Source organism: Phoca vitulina, unplaced genomic scaffold (assembly GCF_004348235.1).
Source record: "Phoca vitulina isolate PV1807 unplaced genomic scaffold, GSC_HSeal_1.0 scaffold48, whole genome shotgun sequence".
Taxonomy (NCBI): domain Eukaryota; kingdom Metazoa; phylum Chordata; class Mammalia; order Carnivora; family Phocidae; genus Phoca; species Phoca vitulina.
In genome coordinates, this window is record NW_022589751.1 from 12,442,709 (window position 1) to 12,450,222 (window position 7,514).

General features: G+C 39.2%; 1 pseudogene; it reads right to left on the reverse strand.

Annotated features, from left to right (window-relative positions):
- Positions 1-440: 440 nt before the first annotated feature.
- Positions 441-7,514, reverse strand: part of LOC116649492 — a 35,608-nt pseudogene continuing 28,534 nt past the window's right edge.

Consider the following 7,514-nt stretch of genomic DNA (forward strand, 5'->3'; position numbering starts at 1 on the left):
TCCCTAAAATTCATTCATTCAACAAAGACTTAAGTTTCTTTCGTTTTCACGATTGTGCCAAGGGCTGCAGCTACAACTGTGAATTAGAATTGATCCTCAACTTCAAGGAACTTATGGTTTAGTGGTGACTCAAGAAAAAAGAAATTCGAAGACCTCTGGCGACGTAAAGCATTTTCTGGCATATAAAGGTGATAACACCTGGATCTACTTTTGTAGCTAAGTACATCTTCTGATTTTGTATTATTGAAACCATGACTCCAAGTCTAAATACATCTATGTATTCATATAACCTTACATGTTTACACTGTTAAATTTTAAACCAGTCCTTAAGTAGAGGGCTTTTGCAATTCATTCATTCTGGGCTTTGTTTCTGAGGTATTTCTTAATACTGACGCACTTATCAGAAGACTTAAGCATACCCACCAATTTTGAGAGTCAAAGGGCATATGTGTTAATAAGCACAGGGTTCGGTGTCCATAAATATTCTCTTTTCCCTAGTTCTTTTAAAAAAATTAACAAAGTTTTATTTTTCAAAATGTGCAGTTGGCCTGGGATCTGTTTGTGCCTCTTCACCAGCAGCTAGGATATCTCCAGCCCGTGTGTTTCTGGCGTAAATGACTTGAGCTCTGTGCTTTGAAACCAGTTTAATAAGTCCTTTACTAAAGAGCTTCTGAAGGGCTGCCCTGGCCAGGGGACCACGAATCTCCTGTCTCTGAGACAACAGCCAGGGTTATAAGCTTATAGTTGGGAACTTCCTTAAAAAGTTTGTCATATGTCGCTTTGTCAAACAAGAATGTTATTGAGCTTGTCTCGAACTTTGCCTTTGGACCACTTCTTTTTGGCCTTACCCCCAGATTTGGTCACTAGGTCTTTGTCTTTCTTGGCTGACTTTTCGGCATCTCTCTTCTTCTTGTCATCCTTGGGCTGTATGGTGAGGCTCAGAGAGCAGCTGCTACCCCCATGGCCTCACTAAGATGCCAGAGGTAAATGACTCTTCTCCCTAGTTTTGATGGCTTTGTTTGCCTTGAGAGACATGTTTAATCATTACGTAGAACTCATATTTAACAAACAGCTTTGCAAAGCTGAGTTGTGATGTCTTCTACTTTGTTAATTTGACTATCTGAAAAGTGTTTTTACAATTTAACATCTGGCTCTTTACTTCAAACACTTGGTGCTTAAAACTGAGATACAGTCAAAGTGAGATAAAAGTTTACGATGTCATACCATGACAATTTAACAATATATATTTTTAAAGATTTTATTTATTTATTTGAGAGAGAGAGAATGAGAGACAGAGAGCACGAGAGGGAGAAGCAGACCCCCTGTTGAGCAGGGAGCCCGACGTGGGACTCGATCCCGGGACTCCAGGATCATGACCTGAGCCGAAGGCAGTCGCTTAACCAACTGAGCCACCCAGGCGCCCGACAATTTAACAATATTTATCCTTTTCCTTTCATTTTCTTTTTTTTTTTTTTAAGATTTTATTTATTTATTTGAGAGAAAGAGAGAGAGATCATGAGCAGGGGGCAGGGGTAGAGAGAGAGGCAGACTCCCTGCAAAGCAGGGAGCCCTCTGCAGGGCTCAATCCCATGACCCTGGGATCATGACGTGAGCCGAAGGCAGACACTTAACTGACTGAGCCATCCAGGTGCCCCTTCCATTTTCTCATTATGAACTCAGTAATTAATCTGTAATCTTTCTACCATTAGTCTTAGTGAATGCTGAGTAGATGAACATAGACATCGAAATCAAGTTATCTTGTGTAGAATAAATCTTGCAATTTCATTTCATTCTTTCATTCAACAAACATTTATTGAAGGCCTTCTAAGGAGAGAAGTATTCAAGGTGTTGAGAATACATAAGTGAACAAAACAGACAAAATTCCCTGCCCCTAAGGAGCTCCCATTTTAGTGGAGCTTGCATTCATTTAACCAAAACTCCTAAATAACCAATTTTGAGAATGGACTGTGCACTGTTAGGGGCAAGGGAGACAGGTGACAGGAATCCCAAATCGTTTGAAAGTTGCAGCATGGTGGAATCAAAGGGTCACGGATTTGCAATCAGAAGACATTGATTGTAGTCTAGCTGTAATAATCCTCTGTTATTTTCTGGGTCTTAGCTTTCTTGTTTCTTAAATAATGGCATCGAATTTCATAATCTCAAAAGTCTCTTCTGGATTGAATAGTCTATTATTCCATAACAGGTAACATGCATTTACTTACTTGCTTAAGGTAAATGGACATACTGTGATTTGCACAGATCATAGAGATTTATTTTTTTTTAAGTATAGCAATATCCAGGAGTCATCTTAAATTTTTATTCCTTCTGTAGCTACAGTACAGTATAGAATTATATATTATGTTCAGAGTAATGACCCTGAGGTACTGCAGGATGCTGAATCAGTAAGAGAAGATTTAATTATGTTCATTAGACTACTTATTAAAGCAAGAAAATGCCCCAAGGCAATTTAGGGGTATTTCAAACAAAGTGTCTTCTTGTTAACCCATAGTTAATCAGAAACCCAATTAACCAGTATGCTTTATTCCAAGATTTTACTGTTTTTAGACTTATTTATTCTTCTTTACAACCATGACCAAATCACTGATCCAGATCTCAGTCATTTCGCATTTATACCACTAAAATCAATGGATTATTCCTCCCTCAAACAATATAAAAAGCTACCAGAATAATCACTTCAAGAAATAGATATGAGTGAAATGATAAAATTCTGAGTTTTGCTTTAGAACACTCCAGATGTACTCTAAGGTATATGTTCAATTAAAAAGCAAGGAAAAAAAAAAGAAATAAAGCAACTATTTTCCAAGTATGCTTATATTTCAATAAATCTTAATCCTTTCTAAATTCCAAATATCTATAAGTTTTTATGCTAAATAAGGTTCTCTGGAAAATCTAACTCACTGGTGAGAGTGTCAGCAAGACTACTTGTCTTTTGAGCTTGTGTGTTTTTCTTTTCTTTTCTTTTCTTTTTTTAAGTAAGCTTTGAGACCCCAAGATCCAGAGTTGCTCACTCTACTGACTGAGCCAACCAGGTACCCCAAGGTTATTTCTCTTTTATTTACTATATTTAAAAAGCTAAACCTAAAGCAGAATTCTTTGAAATCTTAGTGGACACTAACCTGGCTCAACTTTTTTTTTTTTTTTAAGATTTTATTTATTTATTTGAGAGAGGGAGAGAGAGAGAGCACAAGCAGGGGGAGTGGCAGAGCGACAAGCAGAGGGACAAGCAGACTCTCCACTGAGATCATGACCTGAGTGGAAATCAAGAGTCGGCCGCTTAATCAACTGAGCCATCCAGGCGCCCCTAACCTGGCTCAACTTTACAGAATAATAAAGCAAGATTTTAAAATTATTTTGGCATTCAATATTTAATTGTAACATTCAGGGAGAATTTTAAGTGTGGCCTATTAAATCTGCAGACTCATTTATCAATCTGAATTCATTCCGGAAATTACAACTTTCTTTTATAGGCTATCCTTTGTACTGTTCTGTGTGGTCTTCAATCAGTGAGGAAATCTTATTTCTCCCTATACTGACCATGAACATCTCAGCAATTATTTTTTTTTTAATTTTTTTATTGTTATGTTAATCCCCATACATTACATCATTAGTTTTAGATATAGTGTTCCATGATTCATTGTTTGTGCATAACACCCCATGCTCCATGCAGAACGTGCCCTCCTCAATACCCATCACCAGGCTAACCCATCCTCCCAACCCCCGCCCCTCTAGAACCCTCAGTTTGTTTTTCAGAGTCCATTGTCTCTCATGGTTCTTCTACATCTCAGCAATTATTATCATCCACAATTGCATTTACACTTTTCAAAAAAAAAAAAACTATACTCTAATTTCCTCTTTCTGTTCCATTTTCCTTTTCTCAACTACCTCCTTTCACTAGTCAGTTAAGCCAGTCTTTTTCTTTCTTTTTTTATTTTATTTTATTTTTTAAAGATTTTATTTATTTATTTGAGATAGAGAGAGAAAATGAATGGGGGGGAGGGGCAAAGGGAGAGGGAGAAGCAGGCTCTCCACTGAGCAGGGAGCCTGACTCGGGGCTTGATCCCAAGACCCTGGGATCATGACTTGAGCCTAAGGCAGACACTTAACCAACTGAGCCACCCAGGCACCCTGGTTAATCCTGTCTTTTAGAAACATTACTTTTCAGATCAAGGTAATGCTGGCGTCATAGAATGAGTCTGGAAGTTTCCCTTCTGTTTCTATTTTTTTAAACAGCTTCAGGAGAATAGGTATTATTTCTTCTTTGAATGTTTGGTAGAATTTCCCAGGGAATCCATCAGGTCCTGGACTCTTGTTTTTTGGGAGGTTTTTGATCACTGCTTCAATCTTGTTACTGGTTATTGGTCTATTCGGGTTGTCAATTTCTTCCTGTTTCAGTCTTGGTAGTTTATAAGTTTCCAGGAAGGCATCCATTTCTTCCAGGTTGCTTAATTTATTGGCATATAGTTGTTGATAATAATTTCTGCTAATTGTTTCTATTTCCTTGGTGTAGTCGTGATCTCTCTCCTTTCATTCATAATTTTATTAACTTGAGTCCTTTCTCTTTTCTTTTGGGTAAGTCTGGCCAGTGGTTTATTGATCCTATTAATTCTCTCAAAGAACCAGCTTCTAGTTTTGTTGATCTGCTCTACTGTATTTCTGGTTTCTAATTCATTGATCTCTGCTCTAATCTTAATTATTTCTCTTTCTGTGCATGGCTGAGGCTTCATTTGTTGACTTTTCTCCAGTTCTTTAAGGTGTAAAGTTAGTTGGTGAATTTGGGATTTTTCTGGGTTTTTTTTTTGAGTGAGGCTTGAATGGCTATGTGTTTCCCCCTTAGGACTGCCTTTACAGTACCCATAGGTTCTGATATGGACCCTCAACTCTATGGTCAACTAATCTTCGACAAAGCAGGAAAAAATATCCAATGGAAAAAAGACAGTCTCTTCAATAAATGGTGCTGGGAAAATTGGACAGCTATATACAGAAGAATGAAACTCGACCATTCACTTACACCATACACAAAGATGAACTCTAAGTGGATGAAAGACCTCAATGTGAGACAGGAATCCATCAAAGTCCTAGAGGAGAACATAGGCAGTATCCTCTTCGACATCGGCCACAGCAACTTCTTTCAAGACACGTCTCCAAAAGCAAGGGAAACAAAAGTGAAAATGAACTTTTGGGACTTCAGCCAAGATAAAAAGTTTCTGCACAGCAAAGGAAACAGTCAACAAAACAAAGAGGCAACCCACAGAATGGGAGAAGATATTTGCAAATGACACTACGATAAAGGGCTGATATCCAAGATCTATAAAGAACTTCTCAAACTCAACACCCAAAAAACAAATAATCAAGTCAAAAAATGGGCAGAAGACATGAACAGACATTTCTCCAAAGAAGACATACAAATGGCCAACAGACACATGAAAAAATGTTCATCATCATTAGCCATCAGGGAAAACCAAATCAGAACCACATTGAGATACAACCTTACACCAGTTAGAATGGCAAAAATTGACAAGGCAAGAAACAACAAATATTGGAGAGGTTGTGGGGAAAGGGGAACCCTCTTACACTGTTGGTGGGAATGCAAGCTAGTGCAGCCACTTTGGAAAACAGGGTGGAGGTTCCTCAAAAAGTTAAAAGTAGAGCTACCCTATGACCCAGCAATTGCACTCCTGGGCATTTACCCCAAAGGTACAGATGTAGTGAAAAGAAGGGCCATATGCACCCCAATGTTCATAGCAGCAATGTCTGCAATAGCCAAACTGTGGAAAGAGCTGAGATGCCCTTCAACAGATGAATGGATAAAGAAGATGTGGTCCATATATAGAATGGGATATTATTCAGCCATCAGAAAGGATGAATACCCAACTTTTGCATCAACATGGATGGGACTGGAGGAGATTATGCTAAGTGAAATAAGTCAAGCAGAGAAAATCAATTATCATATGGTTCACTTATTTGTGGAACATAAGGAATAACATGGAGGACATTAGGAGAAGGAAGGGAAAGGGGGGAAATCGGAGGGGGAGATGAACCATGAGAGACTATGGACTCTGAGAAACAAACAGAGTTTTTGGGGGGGGAAGGGTTAGCCCGGTGATGGGTATTAAGGAGGGCACGTATTGCACAGAGCACTGGGTGTTATACGAAAACAATGAATCATGGAACACATCAAAAACTAATGATGTACTGTATGGTGACTAACATAACATGATAAAAAAAAAAAAAAGAAAAGAAAAGAAACATCACTTTTTCTTTCTCCCCTGGCTCTCCTTTACTTCTCACTCTGTCAACAACACCTTTCCTCATTCAACCTAAACATTTGTATTGAGCAAGTATTGCACATCTAACAATGTGTGAGGCGAGAGTTCGAGGCATATCAGAGATCTAGGCTTGGAGGCTGCAGTCAAAGGCTTACAGTCCAGGTAAGAAGACAGCAAACATGTCAGAGCAAACAAAACCAAGAGAAAACCATTACACTAAGCCATGCCATCCTGGCTTACCGGTATCACTTTAGAAACTCTTGGTTGAGAAAACCAAGCAGCTGAAGACTCGGACATAGAGAAACAAAGTCATGCCACCATCTGCCAGGAAATCTTATGCAAATCTGCAGAGGTGTGAGGCCTTCTCATGCTACCTCTGAACTTTGGAGACTATGTACAGCTATTAGAAAACAAGCAGAGAAGGCAACCAGGTAGACTGGTGGATTTATGTAAACTTGCACACATCTCCTTTCTAACTGTAGTAATTTAGCTGGATGTCACTAAACATGATGAGGCCGTGGAAAAACATGTCCAGGTACAAGTATCAGAAAACTGTGAGTGTGTGTGTGTGTGTGTGTGTGTGTGTGTGTGAAAGAGAGAGAGAGAGAGACTTAGCCTGGGGGAAATCAATCAAAAGATTCATGATCAGTGATCCAACCTGTTCCACCAACATAAACCCATGTGTCATTGGGTGGAAATGTCACCAGACAAGAGGCTTGATCTATTAACCACCGCCTGACTTATGCGTACCATATAAAAATATAACTACAAGACATATCTTACAGCGGGTACTGTGCCACACAGACATGTTCTTGTAAAGTCACACATCAATCTGGGGATTACTATAGTCTCACTCTAACCAAGCCTGTGATAGAGACTGACTTTTAACCTCAGCAGAAGGCTTGTGCATGCCTAGGGCAGTCTCTCCCCAGTTCATTCTAGTTTCACAGTGTGGAGGTTTTGGATTTCTGATCTGGCAAGCATGTTCCACCCCATGCCTTCTATGGGATGTTTACCGAGATTAACCCATAGGTGAGGAAAAGAAACTTCCTCACCTAAAAACATAAGGAAGCGGTGCACTCTGCAGGACAAAGTGGCAACTGCAGTCCTAGTGATTTTTTTTTTTTTTTTTTTAAGGACAGCGACCTGCATTTCTTCTCTCCACAACGTGGCGCTGCTGTTCTCAAGGTCATTTTTCAGCTGGCTTAGGGTAGAAAGACGGGGGGT